This window comes from Ambystoma mexicanum, chromosome 12, assembly GCF_040938575.1.
Source record: "Ambystoma mexicanum isolate Mex_15411 chromosome 12, UKY_AmexF1_1, whole genome shotgun sequence".
NCBI lineage: Eukaryota > Metazoa > Chordata > Amphibia > Caudata > Ambystomatidae > Ambystoma > Ambystoma mexicanum.
Window position 1 is genome coordinate 423206636 of NC_090936.1, and position 21773 is coordinate 423228408.

General features: G+C 44.9%; 1 protein-coding gene across 5 annotated transcripts in view; it reads left to right on the forward strand.

Moving 5' to 3' along the window:
- IQSEC3 (IQ motif and Sec7 domain ArfGEF 3) overlaps window positions 1–21773 on the forward strand; it is a 1249628-nt gene that overhangs the window by 253504 nt on the left and 974351 nt on the right. The gene's annotated exons all lie outside the window — the stretch shown is intronic.

The window sequence follows — 21773 nt, forward strand, 5'->3', positions numbered from 1 at the left end:
TGTTAGCTGAAGTGTCTCATTCCACTCATGGCAATCAAAAACATTACTACTCTGCAAAAGTAGCAATTTATGAAGAAGCAGAGGCATTGCTGTACATTGTTTTCAGTAACAGCAGACTTTCTGTAGAGCAGGAAAAATCATGCCCATCAGAAAAATGATGCCAGCCAGGAGAACAATCATGTATTTTGTGTCCTGTGGCAGGAGAAATACAGTGGCCAACCTGTGCTATCTCAGTGAATGCCCATCTGAATTCATGCAGGATTGCATGCCCATTTCAGTGACTATGGTACAAAAGAATGTTGCTGGAATCCCAGCCCATCACAATTGCTGTGACATGTCACTTGCACCACTTGGGAGTGAAACATGATAACATATAAATAAAATGCCCACGCATAAATAAATGCACAGATCAGAGTTACAGCACTCATAAAGCATGAACATGAGACAGGCGATGAATGCCTATCAATGAGGTCATCTGTCTTTTCTGACCATCCCCTGATGTTTCACAAATGCCTCTCCTCCAGTGACTGTCACACAAATCTGCCCATCAGTTACCATGCAACTTAAAGTCTATTCTTTGTGTCTCCCCTCTGCCTCAGTTGCCTCCTTTCCCAATTTGCATCATTAACTCAATCTGCTGTCCTATCTGTTCAGATCTGGGCCTCTGTCTCATTTATCCTATTCTCCTTGCCCGTTACCCCAGGTGTCCTTCCATTATATCTCATCCCGAATGCCCCTTAACCCCACTTCTCTTACTATACATTTTCAGATCTCACAGTCCCAATCCCTTAACTCACACTCACCCCTTCCCTTGCCCCTATGGCTCAGTCACCAATTCCCCAATGCTCACCCTCTTCAATAGCCCATCGCCCCGAGCTCATTCCTTGGCCTTTACAATCTTCCATTGCCCTGGCTCACATGTGGATGGTAGACCACCTGTTGATTTGCCAGTTAACCTCTGCCAGAAACAACAAGAAGCTCTGGTTGGGGTCCTGCTGGGAATTGTGGCACTGTAGTCTACAATTATGCAATGCATAGCTGAGGAGGCCAAGGGGACTTAGCTTTCATTGTGCTCCCAAGTTGCACTTTCTTGGAAAGTCTGCTGAGTACCTCAATTCATGGAGTATAAGAGTGGCCTATTATATTTATTTGTGTTTACATGGAAGTTGACATGTATGTACGTGTGAGTTTATGTTTTGGTTTGTGTGACTGTGTGATTGTGTTTCAGTGATTTTGTTACTGTAAACTATATGTTTTGATTCTGACTGATAAATGTCCCTTCCTCTTAAAAAATACTTGACAATGCAGCTACAGTCCAGCTCCAAGCATCCCTGGAAAGGCACCATCTCTTAGTCACTAGACAATATCACTCTCTCTTACTTTGACATTTTCAAGAGATGGCTTGAGTCTCTGAGAACAGTAAGGATGTGGAAGTAGGAGACTGACATACAGGTGGCATATTTTTGGTGAAAGACTTTCATTAAAAATTAAAAGAGAAAACCCTATTTGGCCCTATTAGTACGAGGGGTTTCCCTACCTGAACCAACACTAAGTATGTTGTCAGAATGTCAGTCGAAAACAAATAGTCCACTGTCGTGTGTCCAAAACCTATTTCCTTCCCTTACACTTGACTTGAAACTATCTAAAGGGGGGATCTACTTGGTTCAGAAGAATGATTGTCTTTATTCTGGGTGGTACCTTCACCGTCACTCAGGGTAAAATGAATGTTCTTCCCCAAGGGCAGAACAGCAAAACAAAGTCTCAAATGTTCATTGGACTGACTCTCTGCCAAGACACAAATAAAATAAAGTCTCTTATCTTCACAGTGTTAGGGGGATGCCTCCCCCTCACTAGTTTTCATTAGATGTCGCATAGTGTCAAGAGAATGACTCCCTTCTTTTGGCTGTTTCACAATGTTTGTAACTCATAGGGGGGAAGGGAAATGTCTCCTTTCCCCAGGTCTTTCTCAGGTGTCTTATGGTGACAAGAGAATGACTCCCTTCTCTTGTCTGTTTGCAAAATGTTCATAAAGCAGCAGGCGGTATGACTCCCTTCTCCTGGTCTTGGATTACTTATAGTGCCAAAAGAATAACTCCCCTACCCTGGTCTCAGAGTTCTGACAGTGCCAAAAGAATAACTCCCCTCTCTTAGCTGTTTGCAAAATGTTCATAATGCAGCAGAGGGTATGACTCCCTTCCCCTGGTCTCAGAGTTCTTACAGTGCCAAAATAATAACTCTCCTCCCTTGGCTGTTTGCAAAATGTTTGTAACTCCTAGGGGGGGAGGGAAATGTCTCCTTTCCCCAGGTCTTTCTCAGGTGTCTTATGGTGACAAGAGAATGACTCCCTTCTCTTGTCTGTTAGCAAAATGTCCATAAAGCACCAGGGTGTATGACTCCCTTCCCCTGGTTGTGGATTACTCATAGTGCCAAAAGAATAACTCTTCTCTCTTGTCTGTTTGCAAAATGTTCATAAAGAATCAGGGGGTATGACTCCCTTACCCTGGTCTCAGAGTTCTTAAAGTGCCAAAAGAATATCTCTCCTCTATTGGCTGTTTGCAAAATGTTCATAATGCACCAGTGGGTGTGACTCCCTTCCCCTGGTCTCAGAGTTCTTACAGTGCCAAAAGAATAACTCTCCTCTCTTGGCAGTTTGAAAAATGTTCATAATGCACCAGGGGGTATGACTCCCTTCCCCTGGCTTCAGACCTGTTATAGTGCCAAGGGATTGACTCCCTTCTCATGGATGTTTGCAGAGTAGCCACAGCACATCAGGGGGTATGACTCCCTTCCCCTGGCTTCAGACCTGTTATAGTGCCAAGGGATTGACTCCCTTCTCATGGCTGTTTGCAGAGTAGCCACAGCACATCAGGGGGTATGACTCCCTTCCCCTGGCTTCAGAGCTGTTATAGTGCCAAGAGATTTACTTCCTTCTCTTGGCTGTTTGCAGAGTATCCACAACACATCAGAGGGTATGACTCCCTTCGCCTGCTTTCAGACTTTCTTTCACCACCAACCTGGTTTTCACTTGACCAGGTATTACTATGAAAATGCTCTCAAACTCTGTCAAGGATAATGCTTCCTTTCCCTTGCTTTGCTTTTGTACTCACAGTCAACCTGACTCCCTTCGCTGTCAGGGGCTGTGACTATTAAGATTGATGAGGATACTTCAATGGGTGCATGTTACAGACTTGCACGAACAATCCACCTGGTATACTCTCCTACCAGGTACTATTACTATGAGAATCAACACAGATGCTCTTATGGGTGCAGGTCCAAGACTCACAGATACAGTCCACCTGGTATACTCTCCTGCCAGTTACTATTATTATGAGAATCATCAAAGATGCTCTTATGGGTGTAGGTCCCAGACTCACAGGTACAGTTCACCTGGTATATTCTCCTGCCAGGTACTGTGACTATAGTGATTATTCTGGAGGCCTTGATGACCTTTATGAGTGTGGATCACAAACTCACACTTTCTTCTTTCCACATTCAGTCCACCTTGTTTACTAACCTGCCAGATTCTGACACTATGGGGGTCAATACGAGTACAGCAGTAAGGGGTTAACAGCGCCGGTAAGGATGCCGGTGCCGTTAAACCCTTACCACCGCATTCTGAGGTCCCTTAGCAGGTCCCGCTAAGGCCAGCTGGTAAAACCAGCCGTCCTTAACGGGAGCCGCTAAGGGACCAGGGAGCTAATAACGGGCCCGTAATTTACCGGCCCGTTATTAGCACCCTCCCCATTTCCATTGAGCCCTATGGGGGCTCGAATGGGAATGTGGAAGGGTTTTTTGAATGGGGACTTACCGGGTCCTCCAAGGTTGGAATGACTCGGTAAGTCCCCTTTCAGAGAACCTGGACACGACTTTATTTTTAAATTAAATTTATAGTGCAAATTTGTTAATTAAAACCTTATACACTTTCTAAAATATAATAACAATCATTTTTCCAATTTAACAATTACATAGCAATTTTATAATAATGCATAGCATTAACATTACATTACATATCAATTCCTTAATACATGTCTACAACAAAAGAAAATAAAACAATTATAAAAAATGTCTGTATAGTAACAGTATCATAAAACTCATCATAGTCACATTTCATTCCACTAATCATAACACAATGAGATAGTTGATTTGCCACATCCATAATATCATATTTAAAACTTCACATTGATTCCAGATCTGACCCGCAACACACTTAATAAACATTTGTAAAGATGTTGTTAAAACCTCAACCAACATTCGCAGACTGATTTAATAACCGCTCTCTTCCAAATGTAAAATGCTGCCCCTACGTAAATCAAAGTTTCAGCCATATATATTGTCGACCAGAACTGATCAGTCACTATCATTCTCAGGTTGCTCACAATGTTCTTATAACCCTTGTAGTACCATTCTTGTCAATTATGGCAATCAGTAAGCAAATGTCTGGTAGTCTCAACCGCGCTGCGGCAATGCCTGCACAGTCTTTCCACTCTAGGAATCCCAGTCCAAGCACCTATGTATTCATTACATGGCAATATATTAAACCTGAGAAAGATAAAAAATCTTACCAAATCTCTATTCCTGGTCTTCAACAAATAGCTCTGCGGTTTAGCCGGTTTTAGCCCTTGCAGCGCATACAATGCATATCGCTTCTTTGTATAAAGGCTAGTCAAATTATCACTAACGTCCCACTCTAGTGCTTTCATTTTGAGACGTTTGTGCATAATATTAATTTCCCCTACATCCATGGGAAGCCTCAGATTAATTTCTTTCAGACTCTCACTTTCTTCTTTCCACATTCGGTCCACCTGGTTTACTAACCTGTCAGGTTCTGACACTGTGATGATTAACTTGGATGCTTTCACAACTTCTGATACTCTCAGGGTTGGGATCCCAGACACGTGACTTTTGTTTCCCTTCAGATTCCCAGCTTCTACACCATTGCCTAAGACCCCTTGAACCTCCCCTCATACTTGTGTACCTGTCTCTATGGTCCACAGTGCTTTTAGGTCTTCCATGATGCTTCTGGCCCGCCTCAGTGTTTTGTTGCCGGTCAGAGGTTCTCTGTTGCTTGCTGAGGCTCCGCTAGGGAAATTTACTTCCGGCGATTGTACTTCCTTCTCTGCACATTCACCGTCCCAATGGGGCACCAGGAGCTGCTGCTTCCTCAACCGTGGAGCAATCCTTTCACACCAGACCGTCCTTGTGGTAGCGTGCTCCCTTAGTGGCATCCCGGTCTGCCTTCTCTACATTGCTTCCATCTCTGGACTCCTGGTTCCTCCAGAGAAGGCTCAACATTAGTCTGAGTCCTTCCTCCCTTTTTATACATTGATCAAGTCCATATTGACTAGACTATTCACTTTAGTTCCACAGGGTACTCCTTAGTACTGCACTCCTCTTACTTGTCTCGATACTAAATGGACCAGTCTCCCAAGAGCGAACAGAGTTCATCCTCGTCTTATTAGGAAGGGGAACTCTATTTGGGTAGTCACTACTCTTCCTCGTCCTAGTACTAAATGGGTCAGTCTCCCAGGAAATTGATAGAGCTCATCTTTATCTTGGTATTGGGAAGAGGATAGTCCTTGCTCTTCCTCTTCACAATACTTCCTGTACTGGAAGTATAAGAGAAACACATGGGAACAGTGTGACTGGTACTGGTATGGGTTAGTCAGGAAGGTGGGGTAGGGTAAGGTGGGCTATGGGGATCCAATGTGCTCCCCAGAATGTCACTAATCCCATTGGGGTCTTCCCTCCTCATGACTACCACCCCCAGAGGGACTATCAGGTAACGGCCTCACCTACCTGGCCTCATGGGAAGGTGCTCCTCTTAGGGGAGAAGAGACAACATCTGGGTATTCATCACAGAACCCTTTAGTTAAAGTCATTTTTCAGTCACAGAACGTCACACGTAGACATTAGTGATTGTACATTTAATAGGAAAAGAGTGGAACCATGAGTCCCTCACAGGTCTTGCATTTCACCCATCCTGCTTAATATCTGCATAAAGCCCTTAAATTATATTTTACTGAATCCTGGAGCAGATTTCCTAAGTTAAGACAATGATACCCAAATTATCTTCCATCTCAATGGCGATGGCCAAACCAATATAGCACCAATTTAACCTATTTCCAACAAGATGAGCAATGGATGCTGGAAATGAGACTTGGACTGAAACAAGATGAAAGAGAGATTATGCTTGCGGCAATGTCCCAGTCCCTTCATAAAAACATTACAGCTATCCCGATGTTACTTATTACAGCATGAACACACTTCAAAACCCTATGTAGTGTACTTGATGCTTAACTCTCTATCGCCCCCTCGCCCAGTCAATAACATATTGCGCTCCACCAGCTACTATATGATGCTTTTCAGACAGATTAAGCCTTTATTATCGGAAGCTCATTGCACCGCTATAGCTAGATCTGACATGGGCGCAGAACTGTATTATTGCAATGCTCTCTATGCTTTAGTCCCTGCTGGAGCCCCCCTCGCTACAATTCATCGGCTGAAGTTGTTGCAAGATACTGCAGCACTTATTATTTCGAATAACCCCAGAAGAGCAAATATTACACCTATTCTGAGGCAATTGCATTGGCTGCCCTGAAGGCCAGCATCACGTTTAAACTTCTTACTTTGGTCTACAATGCCTTCCATTTCCAACCCTCTTTCTGTCCCAAAAACCGTCTGAAATGGCATCTGTTCTCACGGGCTCATAGAGCAGCCTTGATTCTGTTGCATCATGTTTGTCGATCGAGTCATCCTCTCCGGAAGCGAACATGGAACTGCCCTCCCTGAAGATCTCCATCGTGTGTGCATGATCAGTATGGTTTCAGGAACAGAATTAAAACACCCTTTTTTAAAATCCTGCCATCTTGGATTCTTATCTTTGCCACATGTTCAGTGCTTAGATCCCCTGCTGGGTCGTAGGTCTATCAAACCTCTGTGTGGTCTTGCTTCCAACACCAGCTCGTTGCCCCCGTGCTATCCTCCGTTCACAACATGGAAGGAGTTATCTGAGTTCAAGTGACTGTGCATTTTTGTGTATACATTGTAGATTTGTATGTGTGTATCTTGTTGTTCACATATCAGTGTTCTGGAGAAGACAGTGAAAAAGTATCACAGACTCACATTGTAGTCTACTAACACTTAACGCCTCAAATGTACATCTTTCTGTGTGCATTTGTCACCTGTGCCTGACTATCCTTACCACAAACAATGCAACCGCATTACTAGAATCACCATATATTAACAGTCGTTGTTGCTACTGAGAATGCTCTAAGACTCTTGGTAAAGAAATCACGAGTCATCAAGACATGTACAAGGGGAATCCTTCTTATGAGATGGAACCGAGGACAAATTCTAGATGCAGACCCTTACTTCCCTGGCAGCAAAGAATGGTGAGGATCTTAAGATGCCATTGAGGTGTGGGTGACAATGGTGCCAAAATGACCATCCATGGTCATTGAATCTGACATTCAAATGAGTGCATTGCCTCTAGACAGCTAGCTCTGCCTCTCCAGATGTTTGGGACTGTGACTCTCATGATCCCTCAACATTGACTAGGCTGACGAGGGCTGATGGGATTTGTAGTCCAGAAAATCTGGAGTGGCAAATCCCTGTTCTTCGTGGTATGAACATGGGCCTGCCTAGGCTCTTCTACAACTCCCCCACTCACTCTAAATGCCATTCTTGGGGACACCCAGACACATTGGGAACATTGCTGAAATCAAGGCTAGTGCCTCACCAAATCTACTCAGAAGTTAAGCAGGGCTTCTGGCACTCCGTTTCTTCAGGCAGTTGGAATTCTGAAGGATTTTCTCTTTATTCATCATTTTTTGTGGTTGTTTTTTTGCAAATTGCAGCCCTGGCCCTGGGGCTGACAGCACAGACAGTGTGGGCTGGAGGGGAAGAAGTTGCCCTTGACCCCCCTTCCCAGGGTGCCACTGAACTTGGCACATTGATTCCACGCTGCAGGACAGACACTGAACCGAAAGGCCACAAAGAGGTTAAGTGGGCACAGCCGCATAACAATATCTTGGTAACGTGTGGCTGAGGAAATAGGCTCAAAAGTAACACTTACATTGATGTACACTCCATGCAAAAAGGGTGCCGCGGCTGCTGCCTTTCGGTCTGTTCCCTTTTGGTAATTCCTCATGTGCCTGCTTACCGTGCCATTCCCTAAGAAGCCCACTAGGGCAAAATGATGAACCTGCCCGGTGCAGCAGCTGGCCTCTTGCAGCACCGTGGCATCTGCAGTGTGTGCGCCCAAGCGCCTAGTTTAGCGGCAACATTGCATGGCATTGTGCTAGCGAGCACACTATCCATACAAATCAAAATGAAGCCAATATCAAAACCAACAACATTGTCAGACCCATAACTCACCCTTCCAAATGACAAGTAAACAAATTACATCAGCCCATAGGCAGATCCTTACAGTGTACACAAACAACAATGCAACATACTTAACAAATATTCACTACAACCTAAACACGCATCACGTTAATGTGCCATGTAAAAAAATGATCTCATGTACATTAGTATACAAACTAATCAGTTCACACATACTGTTAAACACACGTGCACACACTTACCAGCAATGCAACAACGAGGACGAGTTAAGGTTTCAGCAAAGTTGGTCTTCATGTTGTTTTTTCATTTTCTGATTTGTGAGTATTAATAGGTTTAACCTTGATGTAGGTATTCCCAACATTTATAGATTTCAACTTTTGGTAGATATTAACCTTGTTATCCCATATACACGAAGCAAAAGGAAAAGAAAGACCAAGCAACAGATAGTAACTTCAGCAGACAGATTAATTTGGAGGCAGTGGGGGAGGAAAGTGCCTGAGAATGTGAAGTGGGCAGAGTTGGGAAACAGATCGTAACTTCAGCAGACAGATTAATTTGGAGGCAGTGGGGGAGGAAAGTGCCTGAGAATGTGAAGTGGGCAGAGTTGGGAAACAGATCGTAACTTCAGCAGACAGATTAATTTGGAGGCAGTGGGGGAGGAAAGTGCCTGAGAATGTGAAGTGGGCAGAGTTGGGAAACAGATCCTAACTTCAGCAGACAGATTAATTTGGAGGCATTGGGGGAGGAAAGTGCCTGAGAATGTGAAGCTGGCAGAGTTGGGAAACAGATCGTAACTTCAGAAGACAAGATTCATTTAGAGACAGTGGAGGAGGCAAGTGCAGAGAATTGGGCATATGCTTTTGGGACACTTCCCCTCAACTCCGTTTGGCTATTGTGTTCACCACTGCAGATGCCTCATGCTTCCCAGGACTTTGTGGTGGAGAGTGCGTAAACGGCCCACGCAAAGCTATTAGTTTGACAAACGACTGCTTAGTTGAGGCAGATAAGTTTGCACATGTTCCCACATTCTTGGCTGCATTGCCCTACATTCTAACAAGTCCCTTTCCGATAAAAAATACACATTTCTTCTAAACCTCCCCACGCCCTTAAAGCGCATCCTCCTCCCTTCCTTTAAATTTCCCAGCTGCTCTGCAGTCTTCCTTAACTGCATGCCCCCCACCCTTCCTATTCGCCCTTATGTAATATGGAACTTGGTGTGAACCATGCTCCTTATTTCAACCATATACCCTTTACCCATTGGTTGACAAATAATATAGGTGAAATATTATGTTATAAGTGCAAAACGAGAAACATATTAACTGCAAAACGTGAGAACATAATAACTATTTTTTTTAAAATAACCGCGACTTTCTTTATGATAACAATTCACCTGCTAATCTAGTACTCAGACAAAATATAGTAAACACGATAAATATATGTTTTTATTATAATATCTAACATTCCTTAGTGAACCAATGTCAGATTTAACTTTGATTTAACTGAAACTTGTACTGCATGTGCGTGTAATCACACTTGTTACGACAATACCGTGGGAATTCTGTGATATGTACCTGTGATCTGAACCCTTAATCCATTTCATAGTCTTTTCATCTTCTATGAAAAGTTCTGACCCGCACACTGCATCGATTTCCTATTCTACTGCTTACTTCTCTCCTCACTCCTCTTCCCATTACTCCTACCACCATGTACCCACTCACTTTCCTCTGCAACTTCATCCCTTCCACTCTCCTCCCCGTGTGCCTGCCACATCTGGCCACCTTTCGCTTGTTCCACCTCTGATCATCATCCAACTCTACATAACGCCGCACCACCTTCCTTGGTTCAAAATACACCAATTCTCCTTTACTCACTCTCCCCAGTTTATTGATTCTTTCCACGTCTCCCACCTTCAATTGATGATCCACTGTACCTTGCTGCCTCTGATCAGATCTTCTCTTATACCTGTCTGGTAATTACGTACACTCTCAATTATCGTGCACTCATCCAAGCTAATCCCTTTTCCTCCTTCCATCCCGGGGGCCTCATAACTGATTTCATGTTTCTTCTCATCATTACGAAAGAAGTTAAACCCTTAGCAGGATAAGGAATATGCCTGTATGCAACAATCATTTCCTCCTACACACGCTGCCACAGCAATCTAGATGCCAACGCCAACTGTAAATTGCCCTTAATCATTCTGTTTATTCTCTCCACAAGTCCATCCCCTTGTGGATGGTACAATGAGGTCCTAAGTTACTTTATTCCATGAGCATCCAAATCTCCTGTCATCGCTGCAGAGGGAAACTGCATCCCATTATCACTCGTAATGTATTCAGAAAATTCTTCTCTACCCCACAGCTCTAACAAAAAGTCTATCACAACTTTAGTAGTCACTGAGCTGGCAAATCTGACCTCAAACCATCTTAATGTGTAGTCTACTATCACTATCACATATCGACATTCTTGATCCATACTCTCGATAGGACCCATCACATCAATGCCCAATTTCTCCCATACCTCCAGAGATACCCCTACTGGCATCAGCGGTACATGCTCCACCCTCTTGGTTTTGTCGCTCTCCTCACATGCATGACAGTCCTTCACTGCCTTCTCCACCATGTCATCCATTACCTGCCACCAGTACTTCCCTCTTAATCTCCTTTTCATTAAGCAGCAGCCCAAATACCTCACATGTACATTTACCATAATTTTTTCCCTCGCTGTTAAAGGAGACAAGGGTTTCTCCTTCTTTGCCAAATCCCAATCGCATGGTGTCAGCTCATTCGTAATCACACTGTACGCCATATCACACTCTGACTTCTCTGGCCCAACCTCTCTGCGTGTACCCTACCACACATTTGAGTTCTTCATCTTCCTCCATCGCTCTCTTCCACAACTCCTCTGGCACCACCACCCCCATAACTCCTGAATACTCACTACCCACTTGTCCATTTCTTCCACTATCTCTTCCCAAACTCCTTCCGAAGACAGTAACCTTGAAACACAGTCCGCCCCAACTGTCCTTCCCTTTCACATGTATAACATTGAAATTATATTCCTGGGTATTTGCTAACCATCTTGCAATACAGGAAGTAGCCATACCCGATGCCCCGGTAGAAAACAACTACACCAACTGATTATGATCGCTCCTAACCACAAATGGAATGCCCTATAAATATGACCTGAAGTACCTTGCTGCCCAATAACATGCCCATGCCTCCTTTTAAATCACAGAGAACCTCTTTTCCATTTCAAATGCAATAGGCACCTCCTCTCTTCCTTGGCATTGGCTAAGAACTGCACCTAAATCTCTCAAACTTGTGTCTACAGTCAACATTGTCTTAGCCGCCATCTCAAACGTATGTAAAGTAGGAGCTTTTATTATCGATTCCTAATACATCTTTTAAGCTTAGAGGGTGGCAGATGCTCGAAATGGCCGAGTTATGTAAAGAAAGGCCTATCCAAGTTGAATGTGAGCAATCTTTGGATAGATTCGACCTCTTGTAACATGAGCGGAAGAGAGACAGTAAGCTTAGCCATTAATAATTGGGTGAGACATTATTTAATTTGTGATGCCCTGAAACTGTCCACTGGACCTGACCATATTGATAACAGACTGCTCAAGTCTGGAATTATATATGTCGACCCAATTAGTACGGCCTTGGAGAAATCTTTATACATTCGCTTCTGATTAGGGACGTTGGCTGTGGCGAGCTTTACATCCCTTTGGAAAATCCAGGAGTCTGCATTATGTCCATTGTGTATGTTAAAAAAGGACTATATACTGTATTTTGTGTTGATTTGCCATAAGACCTTCAGGCTGAGGCAGAGATATTTGAGACCCATTTTAATTAATGTTTGGATTCCAAGCTCAAGGTAGGCACTGCTATTTTTAAGTAATCCGCAAAATGTCTGTGTTTTATTTGCAATATCTCAATTCATATAATGCTCTCAATATAAAAAAAAAAACATTTTGCTTATTGCCAGTGTAAACTTGATCAAAAACAGCTTTCCTAGCAAAACCAAAATTACAAAGCACTCGATCCAACTATTTCAGTGCAAATAGCTTTATTGTATTAAAAACAAATCATCATTCGGAGTCTCCAGAATTGTTAATCCCGAACTCCTTATCTCACTCACTCGCTACGTGCATTGGTCTGCCGCAATTACTGTTTTGTCAACCCGTTGGAAGAACTACTGCTGCTTATCTTGCAGCTTTGCTTCACATACAAACCTGACTCTGTGCATCTGCTCAACTGACACCTTTTGCCTGCTCCTCTCCACCCAAATGTCCACCTAGGTCTGTCCACAGGACTGCCTGCATATCTATGTGTGCCCATTACACAGGGCAACACTACTCCTCCCTGAACACATGCATCCACCAGGTCACTTACACCGGAATTGGCACATTCGGCTCAGACACACCCCATGTCCTTCAATAGTCGATGTCAAGCAACACCCTGCTTTCGACATCTCTCCATTGCAGGCTTCTCCACGTGAGTGTTACTGGCCGCGCCCCTTACTTCCACCAGGCAGTACCACTCCACAGCTTCGGCTGGTCCGGCCTCACCATCCTGTGGCCTCCAAGCAGTGGCCATAAGGGTAAGGTTCACCAGGCAGTACCACTCCACAGCTTCGGCTGCTCTGGCCTCACCAGCCTGTGGCCTCCAAGCAGTGGCCTCACTGCCACCACGAAAGCTGTGCTGTGACACCAGCATCCAGCCTCGCCAGCAGCTCAGCCACGGCGGCAGCTCTGCTCACACTCAACGCCCACCCTCCTTGCAATGGTCGGGCTCCACCACCACTCTTTCCCGCTCATTGCCATTTTAATGATAAAAGGGACAATGGGTAGATGATGGCGGGTGGATGTACGAGTTGTTTATTCAAGATGCAGGCAATTCTTGCTGTGCAGAGACGGGCTAGTGAGAGTAGGCAATGTATTGCACTTAGAGGAATATGTGGGAGTACCTAGTGTGTAGAGCTTGAAGTCGTGGTGGAGGCAGCCAGTGTATTGCACTTGGAAGATTTGGAGGGTACTACGAGTCACATCTGGATGAGCTCTGAGGACCTTCTTGAAAGAACTTTGAGAGCAGTCAGTGTACTAACCACCCTCCTCCTGCTCCCCAACATACTACCCAAGCACTTTTCACACCCTATGGGCTAACCAAACAACACGCAAACACACACCGAACATAACTAACATCTGCATATAACAAACAATCCCAGACACTGGACCTTACCCTTATGGATACAACAAGCCAGTGTGCACAACCATAACTACCAGCCAAACTACACATGCAGCGCACAAAACACACAACCAAATTAACAAACACCCACACAACACAAACAACCCAGACACTGGAACTTCCCCTTATGGATACAACAAACCAGTGCGCAGAAGCAAAACTACCATCCAAACTACACATACAACACACAAACACACACCCAACAAAACAAACATTCTCACACAACAAACAACCAAGGCATTGAGCCTCACCCTTACGGATACAACAAGCTAGTGCACACAATCAACTCATGTGCAAGCCAACACACACCGACACCAGTTTCTCCTGGTGGTTCTAGACCTATCCTATCATTATACCCTTGTTAGGCAGAAACCTGGACAGTTCCCTTAGGGACCACTGCAAAAGGCTTAGGACTACAGGTGTTGGCAGTAAACCCAATTGGTAGCAGTCTGTACCACCCAGATTTACCTGGTAGCTATTGGCTGAGCAGCCAGACTTCTCTCAAGAAGAGTTAGACAGTATATAGAGTATACAAAATAGGTACAGAGATACAGTAGCACAAGCAAACACTGACCAGAGCTTGGGTATAAAAGTATATAATTATTTATTTAAAAACACACTTGTAAAATACCCTAATACTAATATGGCAAGCAAGTTCAAACACTGTCACTATCAATATATATACATCCCTGATTACTTATTGAACACGTCTTAGTTAAAACACCACTTATTTGCAGACAGAGGTGAGCACTTAACCTAAGATGGCACTCCAATAAGTTGGTTAAAAAGGGAGGGAAAAGGGCAGAATTAGGAAAGTACAAAATACCGACACTTTAAAAAGAACCACAGCAAGTCAGAAAGGCAGAGTCTACTGTTAGAGCAAGAAAGTTCATAGGCCAGGCCCACTCTTGGAGAGAGCAAGGCGGAATGTGTCCAAGATCACACAGTTGAATATTACTTTAAAAAGTCTTTGCAGATAGTTCAAAAAGGGTTGGATCAGTTCAGGAAAAGTTAGTTAGCAGGTCCCAAGTCACCCCAGGATAGAGAGTCAAGGATTTACAGGACACCTTGAACAGTCTGTTGCAAGGGATACGAGGCAGGACACAGTAACTGAAATGGTGAGAAAGCTCCAGCGGGGGCAGTTGTTCCTGGCAGCGGGTACAAGTCAGTGCTTCGTCCAGGGGAAGAGAAGATCTCGACGTGGAGGAAAGCTGGAGGTTGTTGCACTGCCAGGGAAGAAACCAGCCGCAGAGTTTCCCGGTTAAAAGGTACTACCCTTTTATTCGCAGTAGTGGTGAAGCGTGGCAATCCGGCCGCCGGGGTGCTTGGCATGGGCGATTCAACTACCAGATGATCCAGGAAGGTGAAAAGAGGGCGAACTGGTTATCCCCACCAGTTGAGAGGAAAAAGACTCTCCGGGATGAAGATCTTCTCTGTCGTTGGGAAGTGGTGAGACGGTTCAGCAGGGCTCCACCGGTGGTGTCGTCGTTGCAGGTAGGCTCAGCTTCTCCCTCTTCGGATTCTTTGGTCCTGTGGCGACTTCTGAAGTTCCAGTCCCCAAAGCCCTGCTTTTATGCAGAAAACCCCCATTCATCAGTCCTAGCTGTCACTCAAACATGCTAAGTGGTGAGCCGGGCGGCTCACCACTTGGCCAATCACACAAGAGTGCGACTTGAGTTGCCGAGGCAACTCAGTCCAGGGTGCCTAAACCCCCCTCCCACACATCCTGTAGACCCAGACAGAGTGGCACCACTTTTGGAGGCTTCTGTGAAGAAGACCGCCAAAAAAGTGGAACAAAGGGCTCGACTTGGGTTGGAGTTACAGAGGCGAACACAAATGCCATTTTAAAACCGAGTCCTGGCAAAAAGACCCAACCGGGGAATAAATATTAAATAAATAACCCGGCGGTATCTTTAACATTGCACCAAAAAAGTGGTGCGTTTAAAATGAATGGGAAAATCCCATAGGAAATATTCCGGGGGAATATTTTGCGTGGTAACCACTGCCACCAGCCAGAAACTCAACAAGGGGGGACAGCATAGTGCCTCCTCGAAAAACAGACCCAGGGGTAATCTAATTACCCCTACCAGTACTTCCACAATATGATGGTTTGCACTGGTTCTGTTCACAATTTAAGACTAGTAAAGTCAATGGTGACTTTACATGCCCTGGGAGACAGTAGTCAGTCCCAGGGTATGGAGTCTATGTTTGGGGGTCACTATGACACCCCTGTGTTACTGCACTGAGGGTGCTGTGTAACACGCTTCCCAAAAACACATGAAACTCTATGGAGTAAAAGACCCCATAGCCCATAAAACACATTACAAAGTCAAAGGATATCTCAAATCATGTCCAAGAGTGGGAGAAAAAGAGTCGCACTCTTAGCAGGAGAAAAAAATAATCCCCAAAAATCCAGCAAAGCTGCTGGGGGACTCACTAGGTTTGGGAAATTAGCCTTAACAGAATTCTCCCTAACAACCCTTACTAACCCAACACTCCCTCTTTCTTGCAGAGCCATGTGAGTGCCTGGAGACCACCGCAGGGTGGTAACAACGGGCAGTATAAGGCAACATAACGTGACAATAGCCCTGCACGTGTGGAGCTGCAGTGAGAGGCAGACACATGCTGTAGTTGGTTTTCCATCATGCTTGAGCACGCAGAGACTCACACACCCCCTGCAAGTTCACTTTACCGCGAGGTACAGTAAAAACCTGTACTTTGTCAAAAAGTGATGTCAAAATGTACTGTAATACCTTAATTTACACGTCCCAACATCTCCGCACCTCGGGCCGCGTGGCTCCTGTTCCCATCAGATTTTACAAGATTTCATCCAACGTTAAAACTTCGAAGTATTTCATGGCCAAAGAAAATGGACTTGTTTACGGCCCTTTCTTCTTTTTAACTGCTCTGCTGGCGGGCTGTGGAGCCTTGATTTAAGTGCAGGTCGAAAGCGTGGTACAGGGGCAGAAAATGAAAAACAATGGCGGCCGTAAATGAACTGTGATTGGGTGAAGTGCAGGGAGCATTCTGAAACCATATGGCAAATGGTAGCCACAGAACTGGAAGGCAGAGGGGGGCACAGGCATGAACGAGTGAACAGAGAGTGAGCGTCCAGGATCATAACAAGGACACGGGCATAGGCATACTGCAACATCCACATAAATGCATGGAGGGCACTGCACACAGCACAGGGTTACATCATATCTAAAAGGTGGCTTGCAGCAGGAAGGAGAAGCAGTAGGGGGTACTTTGGGTACCTGCAAGCGGAAGAGTCAGAGCGCGTGTCACGTGGTCATCAGTGTTGCATGCCCAGAAGGGACTGAGTATGCCTTGAAACAGAATTATAGCAAGAACTGGCAAAGACAATAGGTGTTGGCTGTCATAAGTCACATGCATCCTAGAATGCTCAATAAACCCCATGCCAAAACTAAAGGACAACATATACTTCAAACAAAAGAGTAGAGCTAAACAAACACTGGGCCTCATTATGACCCTGCTGGTCCTTTAAAAAAGTGCCAGTATTTACGTATACCAGCACTATACCAGACTGGCAGAGTAAAGGTATGCCAGTGGGGGTAACCTGACTTTGGGACTTTACCGGACCGGCAGAGTACAGGTATGCCAGTGGGGGTAACCTGGCTTACCTCCAGCCAAGAGCTGGAGGTAACCCAGGCCCCCATCGGCATAAAAAAGCCAGAAAATCCCCCCTTCCATGGGATGGGGATTTAACAGTAGTTCTGCTGCCTGTAATATCCCGGTATTACCATGATATCAGGCAGTGGTAATGGATTTTCCACCAGGATACCGGCAAACTTGGAATGATGGCCAACGTACTGTCAAGCCCAGTACATCTGGGACACATTGCAACTAATGCATACACAGAATGTTCAAAAACAAGGGGCATCTGGGGTAATCCAGACGTGCAACCCTTGCTCACTGTTCTTAGAGAGGCACAGCTCCACCTCACTGACGAGGCCCAGCCAGGCCGAAACACGTGTCTGGGGTTGCTGTTGTTCAGAAGAGAATTGCCAGGCATTTCAGTGCCGGACTGCCTTTGGGCAGGACAAAGACTGATATTTAGTGGAAATGTTTCTTCTGTGAAAGGATGGTGAGCTAAAGACTCTGATTGAGACTCTAACCCGGGATATAGGCCGGTAGTAGAGAAACTCCCAGAACCCCCTTTGTTTTTGCATACACAGAATGTTCACCATTCAGCAAAAACGATGCCGGAAGCATACAAAAGGATGAAAATAGTGAAACAACACTAAGAGGGCATTATATCCACAGACATCTTCGACACAACAATGCTTTTTTGTGCAACTATGCGTAAGAGTGAAAACCTGAACAAGTTGCACATTTCTCAAGAGCCAAACATACAACTGTCTAGACTTCATTAAGTGTCAGCTACTGAAGCATCACGGGCAATTTAACATAGTAGCAGTGCGCCTCAGGGTCCCTAGGAGCCATCAAGTGGTCTGGCCAGAGTATCCCCTTGCTTCCTATTAGTCTCAAATCTCCCTCTTGCCATTAGAGACTTTGTTTCCATTGCAACATATCTCATATCGATCGGAGTCCTCCTGCTGGACACCAGGGACGTAGTGTTCGAGGAGGTGCAAAGTGTTTGCAGCGTTCTTTAATATTAATGGCGGGAAGGTATTTTTCGGAATAAGGCTTGGGAATTACAGAATAAACTATTGTGTGGGTTATATACCTTTGGGAATTGGCCCAACTTTGTTGCAGGCTTCAATAACAAGTAATATGTACGCATGCTTGCAATATATCCATGTCTACGCCGCGACCTGTTGTATGGTGTTCAAAGCAGCATGGACCTTCTCTGATTCTGCAGCATAATTTCTGAATTTGAAAATGTCATACTTATCAAGGTTGAAATATAAAATATGGGACAGGCAAGGCTTCCATCTTGGCATGGAATACTTGCCCCGAATCTCCTGCAATATCCCACTCAATGAACGAACCACCAAGAGCAGACCAACCCTATGATCTTTCAATTTTGTGTCTTGGGATGGTAAAATACCTCTTGCAAGTGATATTCTAGTTTGTCTCTGACACAACCTTTTAACCATGGACAGTCCAAGTTAGCTTTTGGGACCCGATACATTTCAATGCACTCAGATCAGCGCATATTGAAGGGTTGGAACATCTGGAATTCATAGCTGCTCTGCTACAGAAGTAATTGCCATGACATACCCCAATTGGCCATTAGCACTCATGTTAACATAAAAGGCCAGGGATTGCAGCCCAAGACCGGATTAGGAAGACTAATATGCAGGGCACGAGACGTCTTGATTTGGAAGGCCTGTTCCCTCAGTGGGCGTACGTGGCTTATGTATATAGCAGAATCTCCTAAATACCCACTGAACTGTCCTATCGCAGTGCACCATCAGAAATGCAGCCTGGGAACCCATGCCAGGGTGGTGGAAAGGAGTGAACTGTCCTATCGCAGTGCAGCATCAGAAATGCAGCCTGGCACCCCATGCCAGGGTGGTGGAAAGGAGCAGCATTGTCTCGCTCACGGGGGCTCATCTGAGCAAAACATGCCCATTGCAGGGCTTTGCTCATCAGGGTCATTAAGTGCCCCAAGTAACTTCGGAGGAGAACGTGCCTATGTCAATGTTAGAACATCCAATTCACTAGAGTTTTGAGCAAAATGGCCATTGTGGCATGAGTACCATCGGGGAATTTACATACAAATGGGCACTGGTCGGATTGCTTTGCGACCAGGGATTAATGCGCTAGCCACAAGTGCATTCAGGCAGTGTCAACCGGGAGTGTTTAGGACACTTGGTTTCCTGATGCAACCCACGCAAGCCTTTTTATTGAGAATAGAATTCTCTTGCCATCCATCACAAACCTTCTTCTCATGTTTCAAGATGGCCGCATCAGTCATCATTGCTCCAAGCCCGCTTCAAGAAGCTTTCTTTCAGCCATTAATACTCTAATTCCTTTCCAAAAGGATCACACTTGGTTAAATATTACTGTTCTCTGCTATTTGCAAAATATCTGATCCAAGCCCACCCAGTCGTGCTACCATGTCCTTACCTATCTATGTCTGGCTTCATTGATCCTTGCTCATTACAAAAGCTGGCTGGGTAATGGCTAATGGGAAAGATTGTGGACAATGAGTTGCCATTGTGTCCTCTAAGTTCCTCCGATACCTGGAAGAGGAGCCCTTCGGGTCATGCTCAGACTGGAGATTATCCATTGGGAAGATTTCAGAGGGGGCTTAGGTGTGAGCTTGAATGGAAGACAGAGGAGAAGAAGAGGAGCTGGGGAGAGAATGCCCACAGAGGGGGAGCCCCCTGGGATATGGAGAGTGCCAGGGCATGGGCCCTCTCTTCTGTGCTTGCTGGAAGCTGCAGCAGTGTTGGTTTTGGGTACTACTGGAAAAGGGACTGTCAGTGACCAGTTGTGGTTTTGTTACTTCCCAATGGATCCAGTAGTTAAGGGAGACATGTATTCAGGGAATTGTGTAGCTTAGTTTATTGTTTCTATTGAGGGCAAAAATAGGCCCAAAGAGGCCCCATGGCGCTGACCGCGATAACGAACTAAACATCTTTCTAACTGATCTCATGCTGTGTCCTAGGGTTGTAGTTAGATGGGGAGAATGTTACGTTTTCAATCTTTCAGTACAGAAAAGATGATTCATATCGTGCCTTAGATTGAAGGGGAGGGATTTCCGCAGGGCAGGCGCCTAAACAGAGAGGAATCTGCCCCACATTTTTGAGAAATGGGCTTTTTAAGCAGTGAGTGCATTTTTGTTTTCCATTTGGAGTGACAGCCTAGGGATGTACCTCTTCAGTTGTATGTGCGATTGCTATGCCTTTCCTGAGACATGACTTTATGCAATATGCATAAAGTCTTGAATTTGATACTTTCCGAAAAAAAGAGCCAGGGAAGTGCTTCCAGGGCAGAGGTAGAGTGAGATTTTTTAGGCAGCTTAAGGAAGACTTGTGCAAGAGAGTTCTGGTTCTTTGTAATCTAGCAATAAGATAATTGGGATGAGCCTGGTGGATTGAGTTGTAGAAATCGATGTGTAATGACACAAAGCCATTTGGCGTTTGAACTTGGTGACTAACAGACGCTGTCACCACTTTGTTAATTTGTTTAGCATGTGAGACCTGGGAGTCCAAAATAGCAGACATTGGGCTTCATTCTAAGTTTGCCAGTCCGGAAACAACGGTGCCGGTAAGCTTACCAGCACCATTGTTTCCGGACTGGCAAACTACAGGTTTGCCTGCCGGAGCCGATGTGCCCGACAGGTCTGACCCTGCTGGGCACAGTGGTCATGACAGGCAAAGCTGTCACAGAAGCAACGGCACCGTTAACAACGGTGCTGGTGCTTCTGTGTCCCCATTCCCATAGAGTCCTACGGAACTCTAAGGGAATGGGGATTAACGAAATTGCTGGCGCCTGACTTCCCGGCTGCCAGACTTGGAATAGCCCGGGGGCACCTGGAAGTCAGCTGCCAGTAATATTTTACAGGTCTGATGACAACCTGCCGGTAGCACTGGCACGTTTACCGCCGGATGCATAATGAGGTCCATTATCATCAGAAGGTGGAGTAGGGTGCACAGGACATTTGGCCAGAACAGCAGTGACCAGTTGTTTATCCAGCGAATGCACGATAGAAATTCTGCCTAACTGCAGTTGAATTGCAAGCGATTGCTCTCCATCCAGTAACCAGCTATGAGCATTACATTAGAAAGGACTGTGTTGGCTGTAGGTGACAACCTATATATCTAGTCCGGCAAAAAATGACCTTTTTTGTCCATGGGAAAATGAATGGGGACTAGGCCAAAACTTTTATTTTTGTTTTCTTAATACTGTTTTAATTTTTCAAAGAACCTTTCTGAAACTTTCTGGTCTGGGGAGGCCCATGACACACCTTTATTTGGAAATCTTTCAGCCAAATCCATTGCACGAGTCAAAAGTTATTAGCAATTAATTGTGTCAATTTTCGATGCAACTCTGTGTTACGCCACCCTATATATATATATATATATATATATATAGAGAGAGAGAGAGAGATATGTAAAAAAGGACAGTTGAAACGTATGCGGTTTATCCTTCGGTTGAAGGTAGAAATAATTTGTAAGATTAATATGACAGTGCCTTGAGGTACCCCACAGAAAATGGAGAATGAAGAATATTCGAATTTGTCCT